The following is a 22,522-nucleotide window of genomic DNA, read 5'->3' as shown; positions in this document are numbered from 1 at the left end:
GATAGCTAAAAGAAACACAAGCAGTAAATCAAAGGAAATCTTATTTCAGTTTAACTAAAAAATGTTATTTAAAAATGTTTATTAAACATTTTCTGGCATATCAATGGCCCCTTTAGTACTCTACATACTTCTGTCTTACTTTGCGGGCGCTTTGGGGGGGCAAGCCAGGACGGCCAGCTTCAAGGGCCGTCAGGGTTTCTTCTTGAAGTCCGGCCTCAGGCCCAACTGAGGCCACACAGTTCATTGAATTTCTCCTTAAATAGTTGTGGAGAATGCAGCATGCAAGGATTATATGGTTATGTTTATATTCCGCCATGTTGATTGCCGTAAGGAATAGGCGGAACCGGCTGGCCATTATCCCGAAAGCGTTCTCCACCACTCTTCTGGCTCTGGCCAGCCGGTAATTAAAAACCCTCTGGTCCAGGGTGAGGGTCCTCATCGGGAATGGCCGCATCAGGTGATCACCCAGCCCAAACGCTTCATCAGCGACAAAGACAAACGGGAGTCCTTCCACGTTATCTTCAGCAGGTGGCAATCCCAAGCCACCATTCTGGAACCGTCTGTAGAACATGGTCTGGGCGATGACTCCACCATCCGACATCCAGCCATTCCACATAGAGAAACTTATATGTCGCCGACACCACCACCAACATCACAATACTATTAAACTCCTTATAGTTGTAATAGTATGACCCCGAGTTGGGGGGTGGGACTATGTGGACGTGTTTCCCATCAATTTCCCCTCCGCAGTTGGGAAAGTCCCACCGCTGGGTAAATTGGGATGCCACAGTCTGCCATTCCTGTGGCGTCGAAGGAATCTGTGGAGTCAAACAAGAAAATTAAAATTAGTAATTTTGCACATAAACATTGCAAGCAGATTAGACACAAACATTCTTGGCCAACATCAGTATAACATTTATTTGAAGGTGTATTTAAAGACAAAAATATAAAGAACACTTATCAGATTCCTCACCCTCTCTGAAAGCCCATTGTAAAAATTTTAGGGTGGGGGGGGAGCGGGAGATGTTTTGGACAGGTAACCCTCTCCACTTCATTGAGATCTGAATGCATAAATAATGTGTTCAACTTTGGCCAGCCCCTCCTTACTTACACTATTGGCAGCCCACTGAACAGGTAAGAAGTGGCATAATACAAAAATATAAAAACACACTGTACAAATGGAAGCACTTTTTTACATTCTGCAATTACCTATGAAGATAATAGGACATCTAACAGAATGACCCTGAAACAGAGTGACACATTCACCCCCTTGTGCAACTTCCCCATGCCCCCCCACCCCCCACTCTCCTTTACAGCTTCCCCATCCCCCTGCAGCTTTTTCTCCCCCCCCTGCAGTTTCTCCATCTCCTCCTCACCTTGTGCAGCTTCCCTACCCCCCTCATCTTGTGCACACCCTGATAACCCCCCTGTTCTCCTCTCCCACTTCATCTTGTGCAGCTTCTTCATTCCCCCTCTTGCCCCCCTCACCTTGTGCAACTCCCACCCCAAACTTGTATACTCCTCTTATCTTGTACAGCCCCCCTCCTTTCTTACCTTGTGAAATCCAGTGGTAGCAGGTGGTGTTTGGCCAATGGTCCCCGAGACAGCGGGATGGCAGCGGAGGCACATCAGAAGAGGTCGCACAGCAGTGGCCTTCTTTTGGCTGTTTTAGCACAGCTGGCACCAGAGGCAAGCAGAGCCGCCGTGCTCTGCTTGCAGAGAGGGAGCTGGAGGTGGGGGGTGGACCAGATCTAGGGCCAGGGAAACTCCACGTGTGAGCATCGGCAAAAGCGTCTTTGGTTGCTAGGATACAGGTGTTTCCAGCAGCCAATGACTTCAAAGCCGATCATGCGAGGGGGGGGTAGGCGAGAAGGCAGAGGGACACAGAGGCGCAGCTGACAGGAATCTGCAGGGGTCTGAGATTTACCTGACAGGACTGGAGATATGGTTTCAGGTTGAGAGAAACCCTGGCACCAGTTGCAAAACCCATACAGTCCGGGTCAATCCCATACAGGTGGCAACCCTAATTGGTACCGGTTGACTTAGCGGTTGGGGGAAAGGGAGGGGTCAAAATGATTTTGGGAATCCAAAAAAAAGCCTCTGGCACTCTGCCAGAATTTAAGGACAAAAATAACATTTGTAAAAATTTTAGGGGGTGTTTAGGGTAAAGCACTACTATGGAGCTGAAAAAATACATTGTTAAGTGACTAGGCATGCATGGGCCCAGGATAGCATGCTGTGGAGGTTAGTGAAGGCAAAAAAGACAAAAAAGGAACTTTAAAAACTTCCAGCATGCATGAGAACAAAAGGGACATTCACGGCATATTCCAATCATGGTAATTAGGGAATGATGAAAGAAATACAATACATTAGCAAACATTAAATATATATAATGTGATGTTAAAGGAGAAATTTTACCCTAATATAGTCCTTCTGCAGGACCTGAATGATGGCAGAACAGGTCTCTGGAATAATGATCCCCAGAGCCTGGGGGGGTGCCTGTAGAGAACTTGATGTCCTGCAGACTTCTCCCCATTGCCAAGTACCGCAACGTGGCAACGAGCCTCTGCTAGGGAGTGATGGCTTTCCGCATTCAGGTGTCCTGCTTCGTAATATAAGGGGACAGCAAAGACAACAAACGGTGAAAAACGGAGTCCGTCACCCGGAGATAATATCTGAAATCATCAGAATTATTCTCACAAAGGCATGTGAGAGAAATGGTCACGCTGGAGCAACCAATTCTTCGTCCATGAACTCCTCCTCGCCCTGTTCATGGACTGAGCTTGGGTCAAAGTAAGAACCCCAACACCAAGCCCCTGCACAGCACAAACTCTACGATGAGTACGTACCCACAACATGGCTAGAAAACGATCGGCTGTTCAGAACGAACTAACAGATTACACTGAAAATCAGAAAGGCCTAAGAAGAGCGAGTTGAAAATCAGAAACGAGTGGACAAGAACGCACTGAGAATCAAATACGTACTATAAAATACGTACTGAAAAACAAGTGTGAACTGACTACACGCACTGAAAACCAGATATGAACCCACAAGCACAAACTGAAGAGCAGTAACGATCTGAAAAGCAGGAGGCTGAAAAGCACCACCAAACTTCTACTAACACGAGATTAGCAGAAGGAGCTCAAAGGGTGGCACACTTGGTATTGAACTTCCCTTTTATAGTGCCGTCATACGTGTTGTACGTCACCGCGTTCTTGACGTTCGGAATTTCCAACAACATTTGTGTGACCGTGTGTATACAAGACAAGTTTGAGCCAACATCCGTCGGAAAAAAAACATGGATTTTGTTGTCGGAATGTGCAATCGTGTTTACGCAGCATTATACAAGCTGTAAACTCAATATTTTACATTGTAGCAAAGTATCATATCTTCAATTTTGTCACATGAAAAGATATAAGAAAATATTTACAAAAATGTGAGGGGTGTACTCACTTTTGTGAGATACTGTATATTCTTCATACAAATTGTGAAAGTCTAAGCAGATTAGGACTTACATGGAATTAATCACTTCTCTTTATTGCCTCTACATACAGAGACGCAAATGTAGACCCCATATATGGTGAGTTCGTTATCTCCTTATTGGAATTCATCCTCGAGCATAATATATTTACCTTCAATGGCTTCCACTACCTCCAGGTGCAGGGGGTTGCGATGGGGACTTGTTGTGCCCCATTGTATGCCAACCTGTACCTGGGGGAGTGGGAGCAAATGTTTCTGGAGGATGAGGCCTTGTCAATGTGTATACATTGTGCGTACATACATGGACCACATTACGGGGTGGTACCGATACATTGACAACATTTTTATTGTGTGGGATGGATCACATGAGATGCTAAAACAATGTCTCTTGAGAATGAATAGAAACAACTTTAATTTAAGTTTTACAATGTCTCATAATGAGCACAACATAACTTTTCTAGATGTGGAGATCTATAGAGGGGAAGGGGGATCCCTTCTCAGTAAACTCTATTGAAAACCCACATCTGGAAACGCAATATTAAATGCCACAAGTTTTCACCTAAAACCACTCATAGATTCAATAACCTACAGCCAATATCTTAGGGTGAGATGGAATTGTACTAATGATGCCATCTTTTAAATAGAGACAGACAAATTACGTGATCGACTGTTACTAAGAGGTTACTCGCATGCCTCTCTTAAGAGATCCTATCAGCAGGCATCTATACAATCAAGGAAAAAACTCCTGTATTCAAAGAAACTAAAAGATTAAACCAATCCCCTTAGAATAATCACAAGGTATATGAATTAACAGCAAAAAATAAAAAACATTGTGGATAAGTATTGGCACATGCTTGCACTAGACCCATCTCTGGGACAGTTTGTGACAGAAAAACCTCTATTCACTTTTAAAAGAGCAGCATATGTTAGGGACAAAAATGTAAGTAGTGAATTCAGAGGTGAGAATAAAAAAGACCATTGTAAATATAAAGGAACTTACATCTGTGGGTCATGCCACTATTGTATCGTAAATCCGACTTTACCTAATGGTCAAATCTTTCGCTCAAAGCATTGCGCTAACTGTAAAACTTTCGGAGTAGTGTACATGTTGCTATGTGACTGTAATTGTTTTTATATTGGTAAAACCAAGCTGGAGTTCTTTAGAAGAGCCTACAGGCATATAAGGAGCATGCAGGTATGCGATACAGATCTCCGCTTGGTCGGCATACCAGGATTGTACATAATGGCAGATTTCCAAAAATTAAGTTCCTCATTTTGGATCGTATACACCCCAACCCTAGGGGAGGGGACTGGAATAAATCCCTTCTCCAGCTAGAATTACGCTGTATTCACAGATTAAAGGTGACACAGCCGCCAGGCTTGAACGAAGCGATATGCTACAAGCTGGCACACAAAGCCGCGCTGGTTCAAGGAACCTGTGGCGGCATTATGTGAGGTCTGAGGCACTAATGCCACGGCGCCAGACCTCCATCTTGCTCCACCTAGTGGACATGTGCAGTCCGCTGTCGGAGCTCTGTGTTTCCGCAGGCGTAGTAGGCGTGGCTACGTCCCACTCTGAAACGCATCAGGTGCAAGAAGTATAGATTGTATTGTATTATATTTTCTATGACGGTGTTTAAGCTTTAGACATGTAAAAACATTCCTTGTCTTTTATGTTTTCTACATTTTTCTAATAAATACTTTTTGAAAGTATAAAAACACTATACCAAAATTCTTTTAAGAAAACTCTTTCGTGCCCTAAAAGGCCACTACAAGGGGATTTTCTTCTGTTTTTCTTCAATACTGGATGTGGCACTAACTTTTTGCCCAATATTGCTGGCCAAACATTTTTGCTACATACAGAATGTGTGTTATCAGTATACACTTGGGAGGGGTTAGTTATCACTGAACACTGTTAATTAGGGAGCAAAGTATTATACAGAGCCTTATATGGACAGCACTCAACATAAATTATTTCTGTATGTACAGTACTGTGCAAAAGTTTTAGGCAGGTGTGAAGAAATGCTGTAAAGTATGAATGTTTTAAAAAATATATATTTTAGCCAGGTGCGGGCCTCTGATCCTGGGTGAGCGATAAAACGGGTGAGCCTGCTTGATACCTCCTTTTATTGAAATTCGGACTTGCCCTCGTCCCTGCTGTTGGTCTCCCTTAAAGGGGTAAATGATATTTGTTTTCCATTATGACTGTTAATTTTTTTACTGTTGGCCACTTAAGCCCATTCTCAACTTTTACCTGTTGGCTGATGAGGCTTTGTTAGATGTTGTGCCGCTCCATGACTTGCACTCGAACTTTCGCTCAGGACCTCAGTGACTCAGGACTGGGTTTCCTTCTATGAGCCATATGGCTACCTCTAAAACCTGACATTGCATACCAAGTCTGCCATGTGGGAGTTGTACTCCTTGATGCTCTGATATCCCTTGAGACCTGAGTTGTTATGCACATTTTCTCAGTCAGGTTACTTATTACTCAGGAGACCTATTGATTTTCTCATTTCCTTTTCTTTCCCTACCTGCCTCGTTTTTCCTTGCCTTCCATTTCCTGCATTCTCACCCCCCTCCCTTTTTTTCCCCCACTCCATCATTTTCCCCTCCCTTCCCTTCCCTCCCCCTTGTTTTAATGTACCAGGCTGTTATCCTATTGGTTTATCTGATGGGCCGCCCCTTACTAGAGTTTCGCCTCATACCCTGGTTTGACCCCTTACCCCATTGGAGCCACTTCCGGTTACCGTGCGCACTACAATGCACCTGTGTTGTCGCTCCTGCCGGGGGCCCTTAATGATCGCCTCCCACTTGCGGCCCATAGACTGGGGACGCTTGACCAGAGACATATTACAATGTTTGATATCTTCTATTTTGTTAAGTTGAATTTTGTACTGTGCTCTGAGTGTTGCAGTGTTTTTATATTCCCTTTCTCCAGGGGTGCCTATTTCATGTTAAATGTAAGCCATGTGGTAGAGCCACCCCCTTGAGTATCCTGTTAGCTAGGATGCGATTTCCACTTCAAGTGGTGATCTTGTGTACTGTATATGTTATCTTGTTCTTCTTTCTCTTTCTTATCTTCTTCTTCTTCCCCCCGCCTCCCTTTTCCTTTCCACCCTTTCACTTCCTCCCTTTCCCTTCCCCTTACTTGAAGAGCTCTGCTGAGTGGTGTTGGCAGATTTTTGGCCTCCGCAATTCTACATGTTTGAGCAATTCCTCACAAAACATTCACGGATTTAATTCCTCCACTAAACAAACAAAAGTGGTCAGGATGCAATGATTGACTATGTGCAAAAATTGGCAAATGTGTTTTCTGATACTTTTTCCAGAACCAAAGCAGGACAACCTGTGGACATAAGCGAACAGACTCATGTTCTAAGTTCAGGGGATTGGGTGTATATCAAGAATCACACACCACGGACCTCATTATCTCCCAGGTGGAAACGACCATTTCAAGTCTTTCTTGTGTCCCCTACTGCAGTAAAGTTGAAGGACTACAAATACTGGGTGCATGGTTCGCATTGTAAAAAAACTGTAGATCCGGTAGATAATAGGGTTCAGGCCTTGGTGGGCAAGTATTGTTCTGTTCCTTTACCTTACAGATCACCCCCACTGACCCGTGCCTGGGCAAGACTACAGCATGCATCTTCTAGGGCAGGGGTGTCAAACTTAAATTCATCGGGGGCTACATCGGCAGGATGGTTGCCCTCAAAGGGCCGGTTGTATCTGTAGGGCAGGGGTCAGGATTGTGCTACATAGAGTGCAGGGGTCAGGATTGCACTACGTACAGAGTGCAGGGGTCAGGATTGCACTACATAGAGAGCAGGGGTCAGGATTAAGCTACGTACAGAGTTCAGGGGTCAGGATTGCGCCACATAGAGTGCAGGGATAGGATTGCGCTACGTACAGAGGTCAGGATTGCGATACGTACAGAGTGGAGGGGTCAAGAGTGTACTATGCAGTGTGCAACATCTCATTTCCACCCCTCCTCCTTGGTTCTGACCTCTGCACCCATCACTCTCCTCCCATCCCCCCACCTCTGCACACATCGGCCTCCACATGCCCCCCCTCCCCAAATTTCCTCACATCTGCACTCTCTCCTACCTTCCTACCTGGCCCAGCTCTGGTACCTCCCCGTATAGGCGGCTCCCTCCCTTTGTATTGGGCTATAAGTTAGTACCTCCCTCTAGGGCGGATCTCTGTATTCAGTATCAGTACTAAATAAGCAGCACAACACTGTCTCTCCAACAACACAAGTGTTTAAACAGCCCACCCTCAAGATGCAGCCCGCTGGATGGAAAATAAAAAAACAGAGTTGTCAGCAATCACTCGCTGGAGGGACTGGGGAGGCCAGAGAGCGGAGGCAGAGACAGAGCGGCGGTAGAGGCGGAGACAGAGTGGCATCAGAGGTGGAGACAGAGTGACGGCAGACACAATGCTGAGGCAGGGGTGAAGACAGAGCGGGGGTGGAGGTGGAGACAGAGTGGAGGGGAGATGTTTACTCTTATTGTCATGGAGACTGGCCGCGCATGCACTAATACAAAGCCACACCACTCGCGGGACTGAGGAGGATATTGGGTGTATATCAAGAATCACACACCACGGACCTCATTATCTCCCACGTGGAAAGGACCATTTCAAGTCCTTCTTGTGTCCCCTACTGCAGTAAAGTTGAAGGACTACAAATACTGGGTGCATGGTTCACATTGTAAAAAAACTGTAGATCCGGTGGATAAAAGGGTCCAGGCCTCGTTGGGCAAGCATTGTTCTGTTCCTTTACCTTACAGATCACCCCCACTGACCCGTGCCTGGGCAAGACAACAGCATGTATCTTCTAGGGCCTAAACCTGATGTAGGTCTCTGGAGTACCATTCTCTGTGGTGGAACAATGGTATGGATTACAGTTATGGCATATGAATGGATCCAACAGGACAAACAGGGTAAGATATTTGATACTTTCGTTGCAAATGCAACCATGTTGGAAGAAATAGCATACGTTGAATCTAACCCCGAGCATCGTTTAAGAAGAGAAGTGAATGAGTACCATGGGAAGTTTGCTGAACCTTTTCATAACTCGTTTGTATCTATGCACCTGCAGACTGCGAAGAAATTGAACATTAGTGATTTCTGGATATCTACACATGCTCCTATCTCATACCACACTTTACCATTATTGGGTGTTCCCAGCGGGTTGCAGGACATAGAAGACAATGCGAACTTTGGTGATGTCAGTGTTTCACTCACAGACAGGTCCATTTCTCTTCTGTTATACACTAATGTCCCTATGAAGCCACCCGCAGTATGCATTAACTTTACACAAATATACTCGGCTGAGATCCTTGAAAAAGGTTTCCAGAGCACCACCAGGAACATTGGTAACTCTAATTGCATGCAGGATGCTGCCATAAGATTTAGGTTTGATGGGAAGGATACCGCTTGGAGTACAGACAGATACAAGCTCCTACAGGATTTAAACCAACGCCAACACTCCAGGCGAAACAATTTAAAGTTACTGATGTGTCTACAGGGGTAGAATTTCAATAAAGCATGTGCTGCTCCACCAGGGTATTATTTCATCTGTGATAAAAAGGCTTATACTTGGGTTCCATGAAATTCCATGGGGGTTTGATACTTTGGTAGAGTCATACCCGCTACGTGGTACATGGAGGATAATGAATTTAAGAAAACACAGGTACATAAAATACCCATACACTTCCAGCATAGGAGAGATCTGCCTCTTCAATCCGACACTGGCGCTATAGAGGAGACCAGTGAGGATGATGAAGTGGCAGATGTTGATGAGACGGAGGTTGTTCAGTTACCCACTAACCAGAGAGTCCCAAGACTAATGATGATGAGAGAAGTGATGTTGCATCGCATGATAAAGAAATTAAACCTCTGTTCTCTATACCATGGGTAAACAGGTGTTGCATTAGGAAACCCTTCAGTTTTATCATCGATTTGGCAGAACTGATGGATAATATTACTGCTTTATAAGACAAAAACTTTGTAGTTCTTGTTACTGAACTATAAATGATAAAAAAGGAGTTACTCCAACACCGATTGGTGTTGGACTATCTTACAGCCAGCCAAGTAGGAATGTGTGCCATAGTGGGAACAGCATGTTGCAATTTCATCGGAAATTATACAAAGGCTGAGGACGCCATCATTTCCCATGTAGAAAGAGTGCAACAGTTAAAACTAGGTTTTAGGAAAGAACATACTGAAACCGCTTGGGTTGAAGGAAGCGGAGAGAACTGGCTCTCGTGGCTCAATCCCCTCAACTGGTTTTCAGGACTTGGAGGATGGCTTTCTGGCATATTACATGGCATATTATACATAGTGGAATTTATTGTACTAATTATCCTTGTAATCAAATGTGCACCAATGATGTGCAAATGTTGTTTGAAAATAATTGCAAAAATGTGTACTAAAACCCTTCCTTCTAAGTCCTCAAGGTATCGCATAATGACTGCATATGAGATGGTTGCTCATATACCTTGTATACCTGAAGGACGGCCTAAAGACACAGAGGAACTTTAAAGACACAGAGGCAGCCTAATACCGAAAAAGTTGGAACTTCAGGAGGGATTGTTAAGATATCGAATATCTGAAGTCCGGAGTTCCCCTTATTGTTGAACTATATAATTCATTGGTTCTTAGGAGTCTGGAGATCCCCCTCTCATATGTTCCAAACTACTTTTGTGTATTAGGAAATATTGTGAAAGACAGTGTCCTGCCAAGTGATGTATAGACAGCTTGGCGGTACATTGACCCTTTTTCTGGGAAAGAACAAAATGCAATAACAACCCTAGTTGGAAAGCACCCTATGTGTCACTATAAGATTGATTAAGTATGACAATATAATATTTTTTTTAATCAACAAAAAGGTTTTTATTGATGAGAACGTAAGGCACTACAAGGTATAATTGCACAGGTATACAATCAATGCACAGCAGTGTTTATTACATTCTAAGCAATCTATAGTTATTTGCAAATGCATATCCATCTAGTCAATTCCATATCATAGAAATCATTGTATAATACCCAGCACTTTCTCAGCCCCCGTAACCAAAGGGGGTGCAACAAACAAAAAAAAACGGTGAAAAGAAAAAAGAAGCAGATCATATAATAAAATAACTCTCCAGTCTCACTGTTAATATGTGTATCTATAATAACATTAAGTTACTAGTAGACCTCCTCCAATAGGCCACCTGATCTGCCTTTTATTTCCCAGGAGTTCCTGTGTCAAAGCTGCTATCCCATTAGTGGCTACAATGGATCTCCAGTGCCTCACCAGTTTAGGACATCTCCATAGCATGTGGATAAGATCTAGTAGATTGGGCCTGACACTTCGGACAGATAGGGGTGTCCCTTCTGCCCCATTTGTGCAACTGCACCGGCGTGCGATACACACAATGCAGTATGAACAGATGGAATAGTCTCTGTGCTGCGGACACTGACACCAGCAGTCCCACCTCCAAAATCTGCTCCCACCGCTCCCCATCAATAGGGCCGACGTCTCTCTCCCACTTCTCCCTACCTGGTAAAAGGTCGGGGGCTTGTATATGTGATAGTAAATGGGTATAGATTCTTGAGATAGCCACTTTCTTCTCAGGTTCAGTGAATATAGAATCTAGGAATGCTGAGTCGTCTAGTTTCAAATTAGTGTGTTTACCTTGGCATCTAACAGCATAATGTAGCTGAACATATTGAAAGTGGTGGCCTCTGATCACAGGGAATTCCTCTAGCAATTGAAAGTATGGCTTTAGTATGGAGTCATTCAGAATTTGGTAAAGGAATCTAATCCCCGCTCTCTCCCAAATTGGGTGTTTGGGGATCTTGGCAAGGTCTGTGTAGAGGCGATTGCGCCAAATGGGGGTTTGATGCATATATCCTGTCACTCCAAGTGTACTCCTAACTCCCTTCCATATTTTCATTAGTAGTTGGGTTGTGGGGCAATTAAAGGGGGTGTTAGGGAATCCCATTTCCATATGAGACAGGGCTGTGTAAGCTACATCCATGCCAACAAGAAGACTCCTGGACGGGTCCCTGACTGTCGCTAGGTCCCACCCCAGTGCTGTAACTGGGCCGCAAAATAATACATTTGTGGATGCGGGACAGCCATTCCACCTTGATCTCTAGGGAGCTGTAGAGTGGCAAGCTTGATACGTGCCACTCCACCTCTCCAAATAAGGGCCCTGAATCAATCCGTCGGAACCAATATTGTGGTATCCAGATTGGTGCGTTATGTAAAATGTACAATAGTTGTGGTGCCCAGATCATCTTGATAAGATTTATACGCCCAGTAACTGATAGTGGTAGCCTACTCCAACTAGCTTGTTTTTGTTGAAATTTCCGCAAGATTGGTTTTAGGTTCAGTGTAATGTAGTCTCCTGGGTCTTTGGTCACCACTAGGGATGGGCCGAACACCCCCCGGTTCGGTTCGCATCCAGAACATGCGAACAGACCGAAAGTTCACGCGAACATTCGAACACCGTTAAAGTCTATGGGACTCGAATGTGAGAAATCAAAAGTGCGAATTTTAAAGGCTAATATACAAGTTATTGTCCTAAAAAGGGTTTGGGGACCCGGGTCCTGCCCCAGGGAACATGTATCAATGCAAAAGAAAGTTTTAAAAACAGCCATTTTTCCGGGAGCAGTGATTTTAATGATGCTTAAAGTGAAAAAATAAAAGTGAAATATTCCTTTTAATATCGTACCTATAGTATGCCTGTAAAGTGGCGCGTGTTTCCCTGCACAAAATGACATTTTTAAAGCAATAAAAGTCATTTAAAACTGCTTACGGCTTTAATGTAATGTCGGGTCCCAGCAATATGGATGAAAATCAGTGAGACAAACGGCATGGGTACCCCCCCCCAGTCCATTACCAGACCCTTTGGGTCTTGTATGGATATTAAGGGGAACCCCGCACCCAAATTAAAAAAAGAAAAGGCGTTGGGCTCCCAGGCCCTATATACTCTGAACAGCAGTATACAGGCGGTGCAAACAAGACAGGGACTGTAGATTTGTTCTTATGTAGAATCTGTTTGTAATTTGGAATCAGGTACATTTTGTAAGTGTAGCTCCAGCTAAAAAATCTATTTTAAAGCTTTTTGGAAAACATAGGGAAGGGTTATCACCCCTGTAACATTTGTTTTGCTGTCTGTGCCCCTGTTCAGAAGATTTCACCTCACTTTTTGTCCCAATGACAATTGTATTTTGCCATTTTGGGTTTTTTAAGGGAAACAAGGATTGGTGATAAATCAGTGGAGGAGACACCTTTTTCCCATATTAACTCTTATGCCCCGTACACACGGTCGGACTTTGTTCGGACATTCCGACAACAAAATCCTAGGTTTTTTCCGACGGATGTTGGCTCAAACTTGTCTTGCATACACACGGTCACACAAAGTTGTCGGAAAATCCGATCGTTCTGAACGCGGTGACGTAAAACACGTACGTCGGGACTATAAACGGGGCAGTGGCCAATAGCTTTGATCTCTTTATTTATTCTGAGCATGCGTGGCACTTTGTCCGTCGGATTTGTGTACACACGATCGGAATTTCCGATAAGGGATTTTGTTGTCGGAAAATTTTATATCCTGCTCTCAAACTTTGTGTGTCAGAAAATCCGATGGAAAATGTGCGATGGAGCCCACATACGGTCGGAATTTCTGACAACACGCTCCGATCGGACATTTTCCATCGGAAAATCGGACCGTGTGTATGGGGCTTTAGAGGAGAGAATTTCCCTTCCTGGGGGTAGATTTCCTCTCACTTCCTGTTGTCTCCCTCCGTTTGTAAGTAGGAGTCGTTTCTAAGTAGGAGTCATTTGTAAGTCGGATGGTTGAAAGTAGGGGCCTGCCCTATATACTCTGCAGAAAATTGGGCCTTAGGTGTTGGCGGTACCAGAACAGTCACAGTCACTCTTGCTGGGAACTGGAATGGGCCTTGCTGTGAAATATTATATCAAGAATTGTAATTTCATGCCCCTGTTGAACAGTGTCAGAAAAACTGGGCCTTTGGTGGTGGTGTGGTGGTGTTGCCATAACACTGTAAGCCCTCACAGTTACTCTTGGGTGGCGCTGGAATGGGCCCTGCTGTGAAATATTATATCAGGAATTGTAATTACATGCCCCTGTGAACAGGGTCAGAAAAATTGGGCTTTAGGCACTGGTGCTGGTGCCACAACACTGCAACCCATCACAGATACTCTAGTTGAGTGCAGGAAGGAGCCCTGCTGCAAAATATTACAGCAAAAATTGTAATTACTTGCCCCTGTTAAACAGGAGCAGAAAAATTGGGCTTTAGGCACTGGTGCTGGTGCCACAACACTGCAACCCCTCACAGATACTCTAGTTGAGTGCAGGAACGAGCCCTGCTGCAAAATATTACAGCAAAAATTGTAATTATGCGCCCCTGTTAAACAAGGGCAGAAAAATTGGGCTTTAGGCACTGGTGCTGGTGCCCAGAACCAAAAATGTTCTTAGTAGCTATCAGCATGAACATTAAGGAGGAATAGGATATTCACTTGAGATAACAGAATATTCAGTCAGCATCAGCATAGGCAGTCTTCAAAGGATCTCACATTCATAAAAAAATGAGTCGGTTACATCAGCATCAGGTGCTTGGTAGCTGGTGATCCAAAACTGATTCATTTTTATGAAGGTGAGCCGATCAACCGAGTCAGTGGACAGGCGCACTCTGTGATCGGTATAAAGCCTCCAGCGGCACTGAATGTGCGTTCCGAAAGAACGCTGGATGCAGGACAGGCCTTTAGCTCAATTGCAAACTGTGCAAGCTCTGGCCAGTGATCCATCCTCAAGACCCAGTAACCCAGTGGATTTTCGGTTGGAAAGGTCTCCAAGTCTGATCTTGCCCCTAGGTATTCCTGCACCATGTACAACAGATGCTGGTGATGGTTGCTGGAATCGATCATACCTGGGGCTGCAGACTAAGAAATTGTCTGAACACATCTGTCAGACTGCCATCTTCTCTACTGCTCCTTCTGGGACTGACTGAAGCCTCAGCAACACGTTGTCCAGGACCAGGAATTTGTACCCTCCCAGGCTCTGGAAACGTGTTGCACAAACCTTTCTGCAATGCCTTCCGAAGATGTTTCATCCTCTGCTCCCTCAGCGACGGCTGGATAAGTTCCGCAACCTTACCCTTGTAACGTGGATCAGGAAGGGTTGCCAGCCAGTAGTGATCCCTCTCCTTGATCAAACAAATCTGAGGGTCCTTTCGCAGGCTTTGCAGGATCAGGGAGGCCATGCAAGCTGAGGCATTCGATCTGGAGTCCTCTGGGTCACTAAGGACGACCTGATCCGCAGCCACCTCCTCCCAGCCATGTACAAGTCTATGGGTTTCTGGGGACTGTAAACGATCCCTTGAAGACTGCTGCTGATGCTGAGTGCTAGGCTCCACCTCCATGCTGACACAATCCTCCTCCTCTTCCTGTGAGATCAGCGGGCCCGCAGGAATACTGTCTGGATAAAGGGGGCCTTGAGAGGTAAGGAAGTCCTCCTCTTCCTCCCTCTGTTCTGCCTCAAGTGCCCTGTCCATTATTCCACGCAGCGTGTGCTCCAACAGGTAGACAAGAGGGACAGTATCACTGATGCATGCACTGTCACTGCTCACCATCCTCGTGGCCTCCTCAAATGGTGACAGGACAGTGCATGCATCCTTGATCATGAGCCACTGACGTGGCGAAAAAAAGCCAAACTCCCCTGACCCTGTCCTGGTGCCATACTCGCACAGGTACTCGTTGATGGCCCTCTGCTGCATGTGCAGCCGCTGCAGCATTGCCAACGTTGAGTTCCACCTGGTGGGCATGTCACAGATGAGGCGGTTCTTGGGCAGATTGCATTCCTTTTCAAGGTCAGCCAGCCGATCACTGGCATTATATGATCGTCGGAAATGCCCACAGACTTTGCTGGCCTGCCTCAGGATATCGTGTAAGCCCCAGTACCTGCACAAGAACCGCTGCACCACCAAATTAAGGACATGAGCCAAACAGGGCACATGGGTCAAGTGTCCCTGTCGCAGGGCAGAGAGGAGGTTGGTGCCATTGTCGCAAATCACCATCCCTGGATGAAGCTGGCATGGTGTCAACCACCTCTGAGCCTGCCCCTGCAGAGCTGACAGAATCTTTGCCCCAGTATGGCTCCTGTCCCCTAAGCAGACCAACTCAAGCACTGCATGGCATCTTTTTGCCTGAGTGATTGCGTAGCCTCTAGAACGCCTATGGAGCACCGCTGGTTCTGAGGACAAATCTGCACAGGAAGAGGCCATAGAGGAAAAAGAAGAAGAGGAGGGGGTGGAGGAGGGAGGTGTGGCAGAATCACCACTACCAGCATTTTGGAGGCGTGGTGGCGGAACAAGCTCCAACAATACTGCACCCTGTCCTGCATCCTTCCCAGCTGCCAGCAGGGTTACCCAGTGCGCCGTGAAAGAAAGTTAACGTCCCTGTCCAACGAGGCCAAGACATTGCCTTCCACATGTCGGTAGAGAGCCGGAATTGCCTTACGAGAAAAAAATTGGCGTTTGGGAACCTGCCACTGAGGTACCGCACATTCAACAAATTCTCGAAAGGGAGCAGAGTCTACCAGCTGAAAAGGCAGCAGTTGGAGTGCTAGCAATTTAGCCAAACTAGCATTCGGCCACTGAGCATGTGGATGGCTAGGACAGAATTTCTTTCGCCGGTTTAGCAACTGGTAGGGAAATTTGCCTGCTACAATCGGACATTGGTGTAGCAATAGCAGATTGCCCGCAAGTACTTGACACACCTAATTCTACACCTTCATTCCTGTCAGTGTTGGTTTCTGAGAAGACTGAAAGTATAGTGGGGTTGGAGATCCCAGCTGATGAGGAGCAAGGAGAGGTCCGCCTTGTTCTTTGGTGTGGGTCTTTTAAGTACTGTTGCCAACGGACTGCATGGGAGCTCGACATATGTCTGGTCAAGCATGTGGTGCCCAAGCGGCTGCTGTTTTGGCCACGCTTGATACGCTTCAGACATGTCTTGCAAACAGCAACAGTGCGATCTGCTGCACATGTCTCAAAAAAGGCCCACACCAAAGAACTTTTGGAAAAACGAGTTAGAAGCGCCCTGCACATGCAGAGCTCTGTGGTGTGATGCAGTCGGTTGGCTGCCCTTAAGCGGGCCCCTGGAGGGCATCCTGCCTCGTTGGAGATGTGCCTCCTCCTCCTCTTCTCTTCTATCAGGCACCCACGTAGAGTCATCCCCTCCCTCCTCACCACTGGAGCAAACCTGGCAGTATGCTGCAGCTGGGGGAACATGACTGCCAGTTTCTTGGCCTTCTTGGGCACCCCCTCTCTCCGGGCTTACGTTACTGCCTTCATCCTCAACATGGGTACCATCATCAGAGCCTTCAAAATGCGGCATGTACTGTGTTCGAACATTTCGGGGGACTCCTCAGGCCATGATGGTGGGGCAAGGGAAGGAGTGACTGATGACATTGAGGCAGAAGAGGCCGCTTTGGCAGCTGTATTGGCAGACAAAGTACCCTGAGCCTGGGTGACAGAGGATGAGGAGGATGAGACATGCTGAGAATGCACCGTGTCCACGACCAGCACTGTTTGCTGTAGACACAGAGCCTGCTTGCCCTCTTTTAGTGGCCTGTGAGGGTCTGCCTCTCCTTGGTGGCTTTCCAGACATACTGTACAATTAGATTAGCAAAACAACGCCTGAAGTTTACTAAAAACAGTTTAACCAGGAATGGCCTACAGTAAGGTATAGGCTTGGCTGGACTACAATGCAGTGGATATATATTTTATGAACTGCAGCTCAGTGAGTCACCTGTCTGGCTGAAAGTGTCTTTGAATACACACTCAAGGAATGGCCTACAGTCAGGTATAGGTTTGGGTAGAATACAATGCAGTGGATATATATTTTATGAACTGCAGCTCAGTGAGTCACCTGCCTGGCTGAAAGTGTCTTTGAACACGCACTCAGGCAATGGCCTAATCAGGTATAGGCTTGGCTAGACTATATATATATATATATATATATATATATATATATATATATATATACTAAATACACTGCAGCTGTCTCGCCTGCCTGCCTGAAGTATTTTAGAGACAGTACACCAGGAGCGGTCTGCAGTGAGATGAAGCTAAACTGTATACAGTGTATATATATATATATATATATATATATATATATGTATATATATATATATATATATATATATATATATATATATATATATATATATATATATATATACAAAGCCGGTATGTATATATATATATATATATATATATATATATATATATATATACTAAATACACTGCAGCTATCTAACTGTCTTGCCTGCCTGCCTGAAGTATATTAGCGACAGTACACCAGGAACAGTCTGCAGTGAGATCTAGCTAAACTATATACAGTGTATATATATATATGTATACAGTGGGGACGGAAAGTATTCAGACCCCATTAAATTTTTCACTTTTTGTTATATTGCAGCCATTTGCTAAAATCATTTAAGTTCATTTTTTTCCTCATTAATGTACACACAGCACCCCATATTGACAGAAAAACACAGAAATGTTGACATTTTTGCAGATTTATTAAAAAACAAAATTTGAAATATCACATGGTCCTAAGTATTCAGACCCTTTGCTGTGACACTCATATATTTAACTCAGGTGCTGTCCATTTCTTCTGATCATCCTTGAGATGATTCAACACCTTCATCCAGCTGTGTTTGATTATACTGATTGGACTTGATTAGGAAAGCCACACACCTGTCTATATAAAACCTTACAGCTCACAGTGCATGTCAGAGCAAATGAGAATCATGAGGTCAAAGGAACTACCTGAAGAGCTCAGAGACAGAATTGTGGCAAGGCACAGATCTGGCCAAGGTTACAACAAAAATTTCTGCTGCACTTAAAGTGGTTGTAAAACCTTACAGACCACTTTTACCTACAGGTAAGCCTAGATTAAGGCTTACCTGTAGGTGCAAGAAATATCTCCTAAACCTACACGGTTTAGGAGATATTTTCAAAAGACAGGCACCGATGTCTACGGCGCATGCGTCATAGACAATGGCGCGCAGGCACACTGAGTGTGCCGTTTCTAACGACGATCGTGTCGTTAGTGGTGAATCCCGCGTGCATGCGCGGGAGTGACGTCATCGCGGCTCCGGCCAATCATAGCACTGGAGCGCTATACCCGGAAGGAAGATGGACGTTTTGTGGAAGAGGGGACAGCGGTGACATCGCAGGCTCCTGTGTCAGGTAAGTGACACATAATGGGCTACTATGCATCGCATTATGCTTTACCTTTGCAGGGAAACAAAGAGAAAGTAAAACCCATCAGGGTTTACTTCCTCTTTAAGGTTCCTAAGAGCACAGTGGCCTCCATAATCCTTAAATGGAAGATGTTTGGGACGACTAGAATCCTTCCTAGAGCTGGCCATCCGGCCAAACTGAGCTATCGGGAGAGAAGAGCCTTGGTGAGAGAGGTAAAGAAGAACCCAAAGATCACTGTGGCTGAGCTCTAGAGATGCAGTCAGGAGATGGGAGAAAGTTGTAGAATGTCGACCTCCACCAGTCGGGGCTTTATGGCAGAGTGGCCCGACGGAAGCCTCTCCTCAGTACAAGACACATGAAAGCCCGCATGGAGTTTGTTAAAAAAAAACACCCGAAGGACTCCAAGATGGTGAGAAATAAGATTCTCTGGTCTGATGAGACCGAGATGGAACTTTTTTGGCCTTAATTCTAAGTGGTATGTGTGGAGAAAACCAGGCACTGCTCATCACCTGTCCAATACAGTCCCAACAGTGAAGCATGGTGGTTGCAGCATGCTGTGGGGGGGTTTTTCAGCTGCAGGGATAGGACGACTGGTTGCAAGGGGGAAAAATGAATGCGGCCAAGTACAGGGATATCCTGTAAACCTTCTCCAAAGTGCTCAGGACCTCAGGCTGGGACGAAGGTTCACCTTCCAACAAGACAATGACCCAGCTAAAATAACGATGGAGTGGCTTCACAACAACTCCGTGACTGTTCTTGAATAGCCCAGCCAGAGCCCTTACTTAAACCCAATTGAGCATTTCTGGAGAGACCTAAAAATGGCTGTCCACCAACGTTTACCATCCAACCTGACAGAACTGGAGAGGATCTGCAAGGAGGAATGGCAGAGGATCCCCAAATCCAGGTGTGAAAAACTTGTTGCATCTTTCCCAAAAAGACTCATGGCTGTATTAGATCAAAAGGGTGCTTCTACTAAATACTGAGCAAAGGGTCTGAATACTTAGGACCATGTGATATTTCAGTTTTTCTTTTTTTAATAAATCTGAAAAAATGTCAACAATTCTGTGTTTTTCTGTCAATATGGGGTGCTGTGTGTACATTAATGAAGAAAAAAATAACTTAAATGATTTTAGCAAATGGCTGCAATATAACAAAGAGTGAAAAATTTGAAGGGGGTCTGAATACTTTCCATCCCCACTGTATATATATATATATATATATATATATATATACAAAACCAGGATGCATATATATACACAATACACTGCAGCTATCTAGCTATCTAACTGTCTCGCCTGCCTGCCTGAAGTATATTAGCAACAGAACTCCAGGAATTGCCTGCCTGCTGAAACTAAATGAGATGACAGTCCCTCTCTCTCTCTTTTAACAAACGCCACCAACACACTACACAAGGCAGACGTGCGGGCAGCCTTATATAGTGTGGGGCTTGTACTTAACCCCCTGAGCCATAATTGGCCACAGGCACCCTGCCTGTGGCCAATTATGGCTCTCTTCACTGACAGCGCCGTGATTGGCCAAAGCATGCGGGTCATAGTGCATGCTTGGCCAATCATCAGCCAGCAATGCACTGCGATGACGCCACTCGAATTTGGTGCGAATGGCCCATAATGTTTGATTTTCGTCAAACGATCGAACAGCCGATGTTCGACTCGAACAAGCAGACCATCCCTAGTCACCACTATACCCAAATATTTGAAGGAGGTAACAACTTGTATATGGGAGAGATCTTCCTAGAGAGGAGTTAATAAGGGGTCTAATGGTAAGAGATCTAACTTATGCCAGTTAATGGCAAAGCCAGAGAGCTGCCCGATCGATAGATGAGGGACATAACTGCCCTCAGAGACTCCCCAGTATCTCCCAAGTACAGCAGTGTATCATCTGCGTACAATGAGATTTTTTCCTCATTTTGTCTGCGCCGGAAGCCCACGATGTTAGGGGAGGCCCTTACCATAGCCGCAAGAGGCTCTAATGCAAGGGCAAAACAGCAGGGGCGACAATGGGCACCCCTGCCATGTGTCTCGGGACAAAGGAAATGCCTCAGAAAGGGTATTGGTAATTCTCACTCTTGCTGTGGGGGCAGCGTACAACAACTGCACCCAGAAATTACATTTTTCCCCCAGTCTGAAATGACGCACCACCTCTGACAAATAATTCCACTCCACGCTGTCAAAAGCTTTGGCAGCGTTGAGGGAAAAGACAGCTCTATTACCGGAGTTGTCGACCGGAATCTGAGTATTAAGAAATAATCTACAGATATTCAGTTCGTAGAGCGGGTGGGGATAAAACCAGACTGGTCAGCATGGACCAAGTCCGCCACAACTCCAACAACAGTCTGGTGGCCAGTACCCTAGCTAGTAATTTCACATCTGTATTAAGAAGTGAGATAGGTCTGTATGAGTCGGGTTGTAACAGATCGTTACCGGGCTTTGGAATGACTACTATGATAGCCTCGTTCATGGAGGCGGGGAGACTGCCTACCTGGAGGGCATCATTCAGGGTTGTTAGTAGGGTGGGTAAAAGGATATCACAATATTTCCCATATGTTTCTGTGGGCAGACCGTCGGCTCCTGGAGATTTGTTGTTCGCCATTTGTGCCACCGCCAAAGTAAAAGAGTTAATGGTTTGTTGAGGGCAGCTAGGCCATGCTGTGATAACTGGGGGATAGAGCACTGGTCCAAAAATTGGTCCAGCTCCTCTTTCGTGGGGTGTACCTTAGATGTGTACAGATCTTTAAAAAAATCCGAGAATACATCAGGGACACAAGTCTGATCAGTAACCTTGTCACCTGCTGCGTTCTGGATAGCATCAATGTGTGTAGTGTCTTGTTGGGCCCTAGCTATGATGGCAAGTAAATGACCTGTATTTTCCCCTTCGTTAAAGTATTTTTGCTGAAGAAAGAAACGTTTGTTTTTCGCAGCAGTGATGGAAACCTGCTGGTACAGGGCCTGTGCCTCCTGCCATTTACGTTCTGAGTCAGAACTAGGGGCAGAGATATACCTTTCCTCAGCCTTGGCAGCCTTACTCATCACTAAGTTCTCCCATTCTTTAGTTTTAGTTTTGATGGAGGAAATCTGTGTAATAATTAAACCACTTAAGTGGGCCTTCATAGCGTCCCAAATCACTGCAGATCCTACTGAGCCCCGATTAAAACCCGGAAACTCATTCATGGCTTTGGGAGATGGGTCAGACTCTGGGAAAATTGTGAACCAAAAGGGATTTACCTTCCAAAGCCTGCACCTGGGACTGGGGGCAATAGTGACCTTAACACATAGGAGAGAGTGGTCTGAAATGTTACGTGGCACATACATCACAGAAGTAGTGAGTGAGTGCCAGACCATTTCCCAGACATAGATCAATTCATGATAAGCATTTATAGGATACCGAGTAACAGGAATAATATTGGACTGTGGGATTCAGGTCCCTCCACACATCTCGTAGGCCAATTTCTACAAGGAATCTAGCAAAGGGGGTAGGGCCCCCGGCGTGGGACTACCCTACCGCTAGTTCCAGATCTAAATTTGTCCTTTTGTTTATCCATTACGTTATTGTAGTCACCCAACACCCAAACAGGGGTGTTAGGGGGAGTGCTATAAATTGTGCTAAACATTTCAGGCTAGCAAAGGAGAAGGGTGGAGGGACGTATACATTAGCAATAGTACATGTCAGACCTGCTAATTTACATAACAAGAAAATGTACCTTCCCTGGTCATCAATCAGGGATTGCAGCAACTGAAAA

Source organism: Aquarana catesbeiana, linkage group LG11, assembly GCF_042186555.1.
Source record: "Aquarana catesbeiana isolate 2022-GZ linkage group LG11, ASM4218655v1, whole genome shotgun sequence".
Taxonomy (NCBI): domain Eukaryota; kingdom Metazoa; phylum Chordata; class Amphibia; order Anura; family Ranidae; genus Aquarana; species Aquarana catesbeiana.
Note: the sequence above shows the minus strand (reverse complement) of the source record.